This window comes from Achroia grisella, unplaced genomic scaffold (genome assembly GCF_030625045.1).
Source record: "Achroia grisella isolate CSIRO2021 unplaced genomic scaffold, CSIRO_AGI_Agris_v1 utg114, whole genome shotgun sequence".
Lineage (NCBI taxonomy): Eukaryota > Metazoa > Arthropoda > Insecta > Lepidoptera > Pyralidae > Achroia > Achroia grisella.
This window is the reverse complement of record NW_026712585.1, coordinates 2,326,563-2,339,387: the sequence shown is the minus strand read 5'-3', so window position 1 is coordinate 2,339,387 and position 12,825 is coordinate 2,326,563.

Below are 12,825 nucleotides of genomic sequence, written 5' to 3'. Positions count from 1 at the left end.
ATTGTTCGCGCTGTAAGTGGAACAGTGTCATTGACTAAAATATTTATATAGCTATAAATACACGTGTTACAAAACAAAAGAAACAGTTGCGTATATATTACTATATGGTATACAAGTGGAGCGCGTATGTAAACAACAGCCCCTTTAACATGCCACCTGTGCGGACGTGCCTAACTTAATTTGGAGCAAACATTTGATTCGAATCCTTATACTTTAGATCCGGTGTGTTAAAGCGAGACTTTGTCGCGATCTCGTCTACAGAGTCTCACTTAAGTAGGAGAGGGCCATAACCTATTGTATTTTATAATAGAAAACAGCAATTATCAAATATAGTTTATTAATAAAACGAATAATAAATGTGTCGCAGCAAGTAAAAAAGGCACAGAGCAGAATATCGAACAGAGTAGGTTGGTATTTAGACGCACAGATGGCGCTAGTGTTTATTTACCACAGCTTCACTATTTCATATGACCCTGGAAAGAGGGGATCGTTAGTGTGGACTAATAAAATAATCCCATTGCTAGCCACGTACCATGTGAGGTGGACCTCCACGTGGTTCTCCCAGGAAACCATCGTGATAAATTCTTGGTGAATTTGCCACGATGGACGGATGATGATTGACCTAACCTCGTGATCATCTTATAATCCTTCACTGGTGCCCCGCCAGTGTACACCGTTAGCACAGGCGGGTGCACCATTCTATTATCATCCATGCAAAAAAACCTAGCACTCTCACCTGAGCAGCTCGCTTCTCGCGTCGCTTCTACAGAAACTAAATACCTCCACTGAGGGTGGTTAATGTATTGTGATGTGGGGGTGTTAAGATGGTGGGTAGTGATGTGGGTGTGTGAGTGGTAGTTGGTAGTTACGTGTGGTCGCATCCAGCGCACGCCGGCAGCGTAGCGCTTGTCTCCGAGCGCGCGCCACGTGGCCGGGAACTGCGCGTCCTCCCACAGCTGCGGCGGCGGAGGCCTGCTGCCGCCGGAGCCCTCCGACTCGCTCCAGTACCTGGAGAGAGTGGAGAGGTGGTCGCCGTGACCGCGGGCGCTGCCCGCCACCCCCACACCGCTGGTACCATCTGTAACAATTAATATGCATTAAACACATACATCAATTACGACAGCTTATTTTACTTGCGTTTCCAATTGGCAGGTATATGTTATACTTCGTTTATTGAAGTCGTGACACCATGAACCATACACCATACAATATATAAAGCTATGGTAATAATAGCACATTATTACCATCGCTTTATATATTCTATACTAGCTGTACCCACGACTTCGTCCACGTGAATATTACAAAAAAAATATTAGATAATTTTTTTTTGTCCAGCCATTTCAGAGATAGCCGGACCAAACAGACAAACAAAAATTGTAAAAAAAAATATTTTGGTGTATGTAGCATATTTACATTCATATGCATGTAGTAAAAGACGATTATTTCAATATAACAAACAGACACTCCAATTTTATTTATAGATAGACTAGCTATTCGCCTCCGGTTCGCACGGGTGTACATGTATCGTTATATATGTATATAAATCTTCCTCTTGAATCACTCTATATATTAAAAAAGACCGCTTCAAATCCGTTGCGTAGTTTTAAAGATTTAAGCATACATAGGGACGGACAGACAGCGACAGCGACTTTGTATTATACCACAGACAGCACAATATTACATAATTATACTAAGTAATGATAATATGATTTGGGGTCACGGTTTTAATAACCAACCGTTTGGTGAAGCCTCTCAGAACACGAACGAATCTTAGACACTACAGACTTGTAAAGGCGTCATAATTATTAATGAAATTCAGTGTATTCTTTTTTTTTCGCACTACTCTAATGCTGTTGGCCGCAGCTGGCCTTTACAGCTTCACCGGACGATAGGGGGCGAGTGCAGATGACACTCCAAACCAAGGAAGGACTTATGGAGCGGCTGAAGGCCAACTCCCGCCTGACGGATACGACTTTAGTCTGAAGGCACCGCTAGAGATTCGAACCTCGGCTCAGGCCGTCGTAATATCGATCTCCGATTGAATTGGACGTGGGATCGGTCGGAGGGGCTCAGTGTTGTTCGCGAATAGCAATATTTGAACAGATTGGAAGGTCAGGTTGTTCCCCATTTGCCAAGTGGTTGTATATATAACTGTACCCAGTGGTTACATAGTGCTAAGTAGTGATATTAACAGTCACATATAAACATAATACAGCTGGCGGATTCGGCTGCCACTTCTGCATTGTGTTATTGTAGACAAATGCGTGTTACGAGCATGTGTGCTGTCAGATTGTTCGTCATTCCACCTCGCATCATACAAAATAATTTATATTATAATCTGTACATTTAAAAGACACGAATCTGGAATGTTCAAATTCAAATTAAAAAAACGTAGTAACATGTAGGTCAGTTCAGCCGCTTATGAACCTCAATTTTTTTATATTATAATTAGTTCCCTGCCGTATAGTTCAGTATATAGATCCAATTGAGAAGAACTGAGAAGAAACTCAATTGAATATTTTATTTATTTACTGTAAAGCCAGTGTATTTACAATGACAGCCTCGGTGGTCTAGTGGTTTAGCACACCGCTTTACTATCCGATGGTCGTGGGTTCGATTCCTCGCACGTACAAACATTTGTATTCATAATATGATTGTTTGTATCGGTCTCGGTATTTTCTATGTATAATATGTATTTATTTACAAAAAATGCATCCATGTATTTATATCAGTTGTCTAGTACCCATAACACAAGCTTAGTTTGGGACTAGATGGCGCTGTGTGAATTGTCCTGAGATATTATTATTATATTAATGTATATTTATGTAGGTGTCTATGACTAACATTAAATGAAAATCCCGTACATGAACAACTATTGCCATGCTAAAACTTTGGCCGTATCAAATCGCGGCTGAAATACTACATAATATATTAATAATACAAAAAAAAATGTGATAATAAAAACAGTAGAGAAACAAATAAATTTAATAAAAAAAAAACTATTGCCATGCACGCTCGTCATTCAAGTAATCGTTTAGTGAGTAATAGGCTCTGTTCAGTAAATATGATTTAACAGATGCTTTGAATTGACATAAACTGTTAAAAGTAATTAAGTTGTAATCTAAGTAACTGTGGTATCTTATCTTGGTATGAAATAACATGGAATCATAGTTTAGGCAAACCGCTGTGAAGGTCGATGGATGCTATAGTACATATATCAGTATAATGCGTGAGTAACTAACTAACACTCGGGGGCCGACCTCGCCGCGCCGCTGTACCCGCCAACATACTCGCGCTGGCTCACTTGCGAACATGTCCACTAACATTGTTTGCACAATTCAATATAGTACACGAACATGTGAATATGTACGACTGTTGCAAACTCTTTGCACATTATTATATACCAGCTACTAGCTACTCGCCCCGGCTTCGCACGGCTGTACATGTAATACAGGCATACATAGGGACGGACAGACAGCGACAGCGACTTTATAAAATAAAGTCGCTGTCGCTGTCTGTAGTAGAAAAGTAAATCATTACATAGTATAAAATACTATGTAATGATTTATTTTTCTACCACCAATTTTAACAGTATTTTCTTTATAGAATCGTCGTATTTTTATTGTCTTGCTACTGTTTGTACTTGTATCTTCATTATAAGTGTTTACCATTTTCTATCCATGGTCCATTCATTCTCTCATCTTTTAATGTATATTATGCAATGACTATTTACACAGCCTATTTCGCCTGTACCATATGAGACTCTAGTATTTTTCACTGCAGCTCTGCCCCTATTGGTCGTAGCGTGATGTTATATAACCTACAGCCGTACTCGGCGATTGTGCTATGCAACACTAAAACAATTTTTAGACAATTGATATTCCGTGTAGTTGTAATTGGGCCGACAACGGGGCGGGAGGGGCGGGAGGGTCGTGGGATGATGAGGTAATCAGGTAATATGAAGCTCGGGCCTGTCGGGTGCCGGCGGCGGCGGCGGATCACGTAACGTGACGTGACGTGACGTGACGTGACGACTCGCTACAGAGTCAATAAAACGTCGGTGTCGTACCCACGTCCCACCTCCACTCACCGAGCAATTAATAGGCGTGCGAAGAGCCTTCTGAACGTGATTACATTACACTAGAGAAATTGTAAAACGGACAAAGTGGGTCTGGGATATACACTGGCAGGGTTCCGCAGGGTATCGTGTGCCGCTCATATATGACCAATATAAGAGACCAAGGCGAGTAGAGCGTAAGTATGTTGGCCGATCTACAGCGCTAGTACAAAACTGTAATAAATGAATAACACTTTTTCTACCGTCGTCGTACTGAGAAGTTCAGGATTTTTAATATTTTCTTCCCAATAAACAGTAAACTCTCCTCAAAAATAATGAAGTGTAACAAGAATGGATGATATTTCATTATTCGACATACCTACAATGTAGTTTGGAAATACGTGAAGGAAACACGTTGAAAGTTTTTTTTTCTAAATTTGCGTTGACGGAGAAGTATGAAATTTCGCACACTTATGGTTTACATGGAAAAGAAGTGCAGAATACATTTTTTTTAATTATGCATAAAAACTACATTAAATAAATAAATAAAAATTACCATAACAAGCACCAAGAAACCGTATGAAAAGAATAATAATAAAAAATTTCTAATAATGCCCGACTGTATGTATGTATGTATGTTAATGGTCTGAATGAGCAATGAGCAGTGTAAACATCACAATAAAATTCGTGATTTCGCTAGAAAGTTCTAATCAACAAAATTCCTGCGAGTTTGTTTTAGTGGCGCGGCGCCGGATTTTAATCGAGTTCGAAACTAACCGCGATACTTACCGAGCACCGAGCACCGAGCACCGAGCACCGAGCACCGAGCACCGAGCACCGAGCACCGAGCACCGAGCACCGAGCACCGAGCACCGAGCACCGAGCACCGAGCACCGAGCACCGAGCACCGAGCACCGAGCACCGAGCACCGAGCACCGAGCACCGAGCACCGAGCACCGAGCACCGAGCACCACTACCACGGTCGGAGTTCACTGCCGCTGCCGTTACTACTGCTACTGCTACTACTCTGTACTACTGCTACTACGCACGAGTATGTAGTTTTTTTTTTACGAGATTTCTTGAACAGTAGTTTACGCGATAAATAGTAATCATCATAAGAATAGACAAATTCACATAGAGTGTAGTAGTGGAGCGATGTCGTCGCGAACACTATGATCTATACATATAAATAAAATTGGAGTGTCTGTTTGTAATATTGAAATAACCGTTTTTTTACTACATGCATATGAATATAATACGGTACATACATCAAAATAACATTTTCTACAATGTTTGTCTGTCTGTCTTTTTGTTCCGTCTAATCTGGTTGACTGGAATGGTTGGACCGATTTTGACGGGACGGGACGGGATTATTTATTGTTTGGTAGCTGATGTAATAAGGAGTAACTTAGGCTACTTTTATTTTAGAAAAATAGAGTTAAATTCCACGCGGACGAAGTCGCGGGTACAGCTATATGTTATATAGTAGATCACATCTCCGTTGGGGCCAACTGGAGGCGCGCGGACTGCAAACCGTTATGGACTTACCGATTATGGTATTTATTTAAGTTAAACAAGAGCTCGATCAATTACAAAATGAATAGGTGTAAGTAATTAGTAGGTAATTACGTTATCTAATCCGATTGTTTATTAATAAATTTTTCACGGATACAAAATATGAAATCGTCTGATAATGACAACACATCGATGCTGCGCAAACGACGAGCGTGCTGCTACGAGTAAGTACGAGAGTGTAGCGCGTTGCAGTTTGAGATTGCAGAAACAATGAACCACTCGATAAATGATCACTAATCATTAATGATAAATTGGAACAAATTGCTGTTGTACAGCGCTAGTATTTCAATGAAACGACGCGACGCGCGGGTTTAAATGACTGTTACCGGTTACGTGCATCGACAGAGAAGTTTTCTTTTGATCTATAGTTACTAACATTGTATACAACCAAGTGTGCATGTCGACACGTGCATATAGTTCCGCAGTCGATAATTATTTTACTTCATTAGTATACAGAGTCGATATTGACCCGATGGTCCTGCAAACTAGAGGATGGTAGAATTTCTGAAGTTCCAATTGTGCTACCTGGTTCAGCTTGTGTGTTCCAATCAGAACGATATAATATAATTATGTGGAAATTGTAACCAATTTATACTTTGAAAAATTGTAAGACTCAAGCGTAAAACAAATATTTTCAAGTGATTCAGTCCAATTTATATTATGACCTAATTGTGATAAAGGCTATTTTAGGTAATTAGAGTAAAAAAGTAATTAGGAGTCGTTAGAGTAATTCGGTGTCACCATTCGGTTAACTAAAAAAAGATGATCAAAATACATTTTTGTATACATAATCCAAAGTGAGAGGGTTTATCATGTGAGAAACCATTATCATAAATAGAATAGTTCAATGTTTCATAGGTTGGCTATATTAATGTATTATTCAACACTGCTATCAGTTGCGTACCCCCATACACCCCGTACACTTACATTGTGAATGTAATGTACTACTCACCGAGGTTTGCTTTAAAGACTACAGCGTGGCGTTTTTCAAGGTTTCTTAAGGGTCGCAACACCAGGAGTGACATCCCTGGTGTTTCAGGCGTCCATACATTTACCATCTGTGCGATGGTAAGTGCGCTAACCGTTTACCATGTGTCGGCTGTATTCTTGATTGTCACCGCCGTGATATATGCATATGGACCAGTCTGGGTTCAGACGTCGCGTCGTCGTATTTACGCTGCATAAGTATATCGTTCCCTTCCGATCGATCACCCGTCCAATTCAAACGGGGATCGAAATTACGACGGCCTGAGCCGAGATTCGAACCTAGCAGCAAGGGCACACCTTAGACTAAAGTCGTATCCGTCAGGCGGGAGTTGGCCTTCAGCCGCTCCATAAGTCCTTCCGTAGGTTTGGAGTGGCATCTGCGCTCGCCCCTATCGTCCGATGAAGCTGTAAAGGCCAGCTGCGGCCAACGGCATTAGGTAGTCATAAAAAAAAAAAGAAAAAACGTATGGCCTATGTGTTTGGTTGACAGTTGACTGCGTTGCTATTTCATAACACGAATGTAACAGAGCTATGTGTCGGCGCCGGTGGAGCGCGCGCTGTATCTACTTGCGATGTGAACGGTACCGGAGACGCGCGGGAATGTGCTCGCACGCTACACCGACCGACCGACAGGTGTATGCCACTCTACTGTACTATACTGTACTGTAACACCAGCACCGACGCAACTATTGTACCATATATCACGCTAATGTCCACGAGAGCAAACCGATGTAGGATCAGCACAAAAGTAGATAAAATGTGTAATAATTTTAAGTATGGAACCTATCGATCTTTTCCTTCGACCTAAGTATATTTATGTTCGCGCAATTTTTAAACAGATCGAGTGGTATGGTATCATTCCCCATATCTTCATCCCTTTTCCACGCCTAATTGCCTCGTCTACTAGCGGTTAAGACTAAATGGTGACATCTAGTCACGACCGCTCCACTTTAAATTAATTACTACAATATATTAACATTAAAATAAGTAACATTTGATTGCGTGCGTGGCTGTGTTAAACCTAGTGTTCATCGAGTGCAGCAGCTGTTCATGAATCCCGCTCAACAGTCGCAGTACGTGCTGTGCATCCCTTATTTCTGTCCACTTACCTTATCCGTTTTCCCTCATTTCTATAATTTATTTGATGAGTAACTCTAAAAGTGTTCACACGAGTTACAAGTATTTCTTTAGGCGGTAAAAGTAATTAATTATATACAATTAATAATAGACAAAGTTTGGGTATGTTCGTGTCTCATGGCGGTACATCCTGAGGCGAAGTCACGACCCACACGGTACCAGACCGCGGAGTGGAAATCGTGAGATATGTGAACCGTCCGAGGGAGCGGCGACCACGGCTTGCGGTACGCATTTGGGAAACTTTCACTGTTCATTCAATACAATTGAAGTAGTTTACTTGTAATTACATGTAAACGAGTCCGTATAATAATCTATTAAGTTGGGCAATAAACTACCGCACTGCTGCGTACTGAACACCGTTACTCCAACACCATGGATGGATATCGTACAAACATTCGTACAAAATATTTATGTAGTTTGTAAAAAAGCTTATTATAAAATTGAGGAATTTATAAATAATAATAATGTTTTTGTAGAAAAAGTCTAACTTAAAATTCATAGCGCTGACAATGTTATCTGATTGAACAAAGATTAAGTGCGTAGCGGTTTCTATGTTGATTGTCGCATGCCTAATCCTTGTTAATGTAAATATAATTAAATCAATATTTATTTAAAAGACCAACACATAAGTTTCTTGTCTCTCATCTCATTCTGCTTGTGCTGAGTCTGCATTCCGAATGAGCGGTAGAATAAAAAAACTTGACTATTAATACTTGACTTGACTAAAGTGCTTATATATTAAGTATATTTGAATAAAGATTATTTCTATTTCTAATTCCAAGTGTTTCCAGTCTGGCCCAAGTCGCGATCTATCAATACAGACTCTCAGTCCGACTATTTGATAGTAGTTACTTTAGCGGCTATATTGGAGCCGCTATTATTTATGTGTATCGCGTGTTCCGTGTATTGTAGTAGCAGCAGGAAAGGAGGAGGTGAAATGACGAGTCCAGTGATGCCTATTTCATCATCATCATCATCATCATCAGCTCACTGCAGTCCATGCCACTGGGCACGATCTTCAGTCCTTCTCTTCCAATGACTACCCTACATATGTCGTCGCTCCACCTAGCTGCGGGGCATCTCACACTATGTTTGCCAATTCGCGGAAATGTTCAATAGGAATGGTAATTCGTGTGGCGTGCATGGTGGCAGTAGGGGCTGATGTGTGGGGTGGGTACTGACTGTGAGCGGACGCGTGTCCGTTGAGCAGGCAGTGAGGGTACGTATTGGGTGGGTACTGACTGTGAGCGGACGCGTGTCCGTTGAGCAGGCGGTGAGTATACGTATTGGGTGGGTACTGACTGTGAGCGGACGCGTGTCCGTTGAGCAGGCGGTGCGGCTCCGCGCCGCGCGTCCGCACGAACTTCTTCATGCGCGCTCACACGCTCACCATCACCGCCGCCCGCCGCGCGCCTCGCGCCGCCCGCCCGCACTCGCACGCCGCACGCCGTCTGACAACAACACAAACGCACACAATGTCATAATAATGCATACCAATAGTAGTCGTAGTCATTATGTTCGGGGCAACATTAACGAAGTAAAAATTGTACACTAAAACATCAACAACAGTAGATATATACTATAGATATGTGATGCACACATACATAATATATGTATATGTATACACTACATTAGATCACATTGTATTATTACGGTTATAAGTACTTTATTTTAGACTAATTATTCCGTAAAGTTGAACCAATTTATTATTGTAAAAAGTAAGGATCGTTGAAGTCTTTTGTATGTAAAGTAACAAAAAATAAACTCGAGCGACCCAGAGAGAGATGTCGCGGTCAGTTTGACATGAGTGGCAGTGACGGCGCGTACTCGGTCGACATCGAAGAAAAGGGACATAATTTTTTTTAATAGCATTCAGAAAATATGTCAATCAACAGGCCTCATCGTGCTTAGTCAAAGTTATATCCTAATTTTTCTTAAAACTAATATTTGGACAGTATAAAAGTAACTTCTGTTTTTCTTCTATGGGACGGTGGACATTATCTCTCAATTTCTTTAAGGATTTTGTCAATCTCGCTTTGAAACAATGTAATTTGTAATCTTTGGCTGTTCTATGATTATGATCACATAACACAAACGCGTGCGTAAAGTTGCACCCCGAGAAAATAAATGCATCCACAATATGCAACAAAAAGTCTCGTAAAGTCCATATTTATATTTATCATAATTAGGCTTAGTGCAGAATACAAAACAATAAACTAGTTAGTACTATGCTGTTTTCATGTTATGGGACCCAATGTTTTCCAGGAGATCTACATGACACAGGAACTATATGGAAACCGTCATAATTCCTGGTGAATTGACCACTATAGGTGACCTGACCTGGTCCGCTCGTTCCAATCCTGTCATTATAACCCTTTAAAAACACTTTGAATTACTAAGAAATCCCGGCTGTATTCATGACATCAGTGCGCATAATGGTATCCGTCAATTTAGTTTTCTGTTTACACTATAGGAACACGGTTATGACTGATCACAGATAAATGTTGCAAAGAGAATAATAATAATATCTCAGGACAATTCACACAGCGCCATCTAGTCCCAAGTTAAGCTAGCTAAAGCTGTATGGGTAGTAGGTAAGTGATACAAATCTGAATCATTATCATTATTATCATTATATAGTATAAAACAAAGTCGCTGTCTGTCTGTACCTATATATGCTTAAATCTTTCAAACTACTCAACGAATTTTGAAGCGGTTTTTTTAATACATAGATTCTAGAGGAAGGTTTATATATTAAATATTTCGGTAATAGTTTCTATGGCCGGTGCTGTGACAGCATAAGTAATACACTGTTAGTGTGAGGATAGGGTTGCCAATTTTTAATAGAAAAAATAAGTTCTTACAAATAAGATCATTTTTAAATTGACATAATGACATTAGTGGCTGCCATCAGAAACGTCCGTATATGGCTCGAGGAATTGGTGATACCAAGGTATTAACAGTAAATAATCGATAATCTTTTTTTGGTTCTGATAAAGGATTTGCATAATATTACATGATTGGCACGAGTATAACAAAGATTGTGAAAATAAGAATATTTTAACATACTCTATTAGTGGCATTAGATTGTAGAGTATGCCTACATGATATAGAGTATAATGCTCTGTTTTAGAGCACGGTTGGCAACCCTATGTGAGGCATACAAGTTCCTGGAGCAGTCACCCAAACATGTAACAATCGCGCTAAATAAACTACTTAATTAACGAACTTGCTGGCAGAGAAATTAGGACCGACTCGAACTTAAAATTATTGTAGAATTATTGTTACCAGATAGGTCATAGGTATTTTTTTTATTGATGATAATGGAATAGTGCCCCCCAGCATAAATCATTAGCCCAGTCGGGTACTGGGCTAACGATTTATGCTGGCGGGGCACCAGTGGAGAATGAAACGACGATTATGAGGTCAGGTCAGTTTGCCCATCATGACAAATTTACCAGGAAATTAACACGATGGTTTCCAGGGAAACCGCATGGAGGTCAACCTGACCCATTGCTAGCAATGTACCATACATTGGTAGCAATGGGGTCAACAGTCCATATTACTAACAATCACCGTTCCCCTATGTCATAGGTATTTCCTAACCTTTCTTAGGAGAGGTTTCTTAATATAATTATACATATAAGTAGCTGTCCCAGCAAACGTTGTTTTGCCATATAAATTAATAACGCTATAAAAAAATAGGGGTTGACAATAGAAGGGTGAAAATTTAGGATTGTATGTATTTTTGTATGTTGTATCATAAAAAAATAGAAACTAAAAATTTTGTCTAAAAATTAAAAAAAAAAAATTCGGGGTGGACTACCCTTAACATTTAGGGGGATGAAAAATAGATGTTGGCCGATTTTCAGACCTACTCAATACGCTCACAAAATTTCATGAGAATCGGTCAAGCCGTTTCGGAGGAGTATGGGAACGAAAACTGTGACACGAGAATTTTATGTATAAGATAATGTATCTCTATATATTATTGATGGAATACAAGATTGCGTTTCACAAGTCACGAGGGTCTGAAGATCACACTCTCTATAATAAATGAAATAAATAATATATGTATGTATAATGATACATACGCTATAAATAAGGAAGTAGATGAACTGATTTTATAAAGAAATGTTTGTATATATTTTTAAATATCCGTACACATTGCTAGCAGACTGTCGCAATGGATCCTACATCAAATATATTATAATAGCGACTGCATTACCTACTCATTAATATGTACACAGCAATTTCAGTCGTTACGTAAACGACTTATAAACACAATGTCACTGTAGGAAGATTCATAAAAAGCAGGTCAATGTCGGCGCTACTCACAAGCGAGCACAGAACAGAACAGAGGGGTGTCCGCTGGCGCCGCGCCGCGCCACAGCGTCCGGCCCCGGACGGTGCCTGCTGGTGTAGATGCTGCACTACACTCCACACTCGTCACTATCCACACTGCACACTACACTGACAGTGACAGGCCGACGGTAGCGTCACCCTGCGCGTGCGACGATCGCGCGCGGACTGATCGCGTCGCGTGCTTCACTTGACATGGTTGCACGCCGCGCCGCGCCGCGCACCGGTAGTGGGTTACCGCACTCGCCAGTACGAGACCGCGGCGGCGGCGCGGCGCTGCAGCCAGCTGGAGACGGTGACCGTTTGTTGAGTCAGCTGACGACGACGACACGCACCACTGCAGTCCGTAACTACCACTAAGAAATGCTACACCTAATGTCGTTCATAATCTGAGTTCTACATACAAGTTACTTAAGTTGGTACAATAATAGTATGCAACCAAAACACTGCGCATTTGAATAGACACAACTATATTCGATACGCATATGAGTGGTAGACATATGATGTCCACTAACTAGTACTCTACTGAAAGTTACGTTTGTTATACGTCTGTATTAAATTTTATTTGACCCTGATCATCCAAGGGACGCCATCATTATCCAGATCTCGGTGCAATCTGAGTCAAAGTTACTTTTGTAAGACACGCTTCGTATTACCGTATTTGAAAATTATTAAAATCGATTACAAAATTAATGGTTTTTACTCTT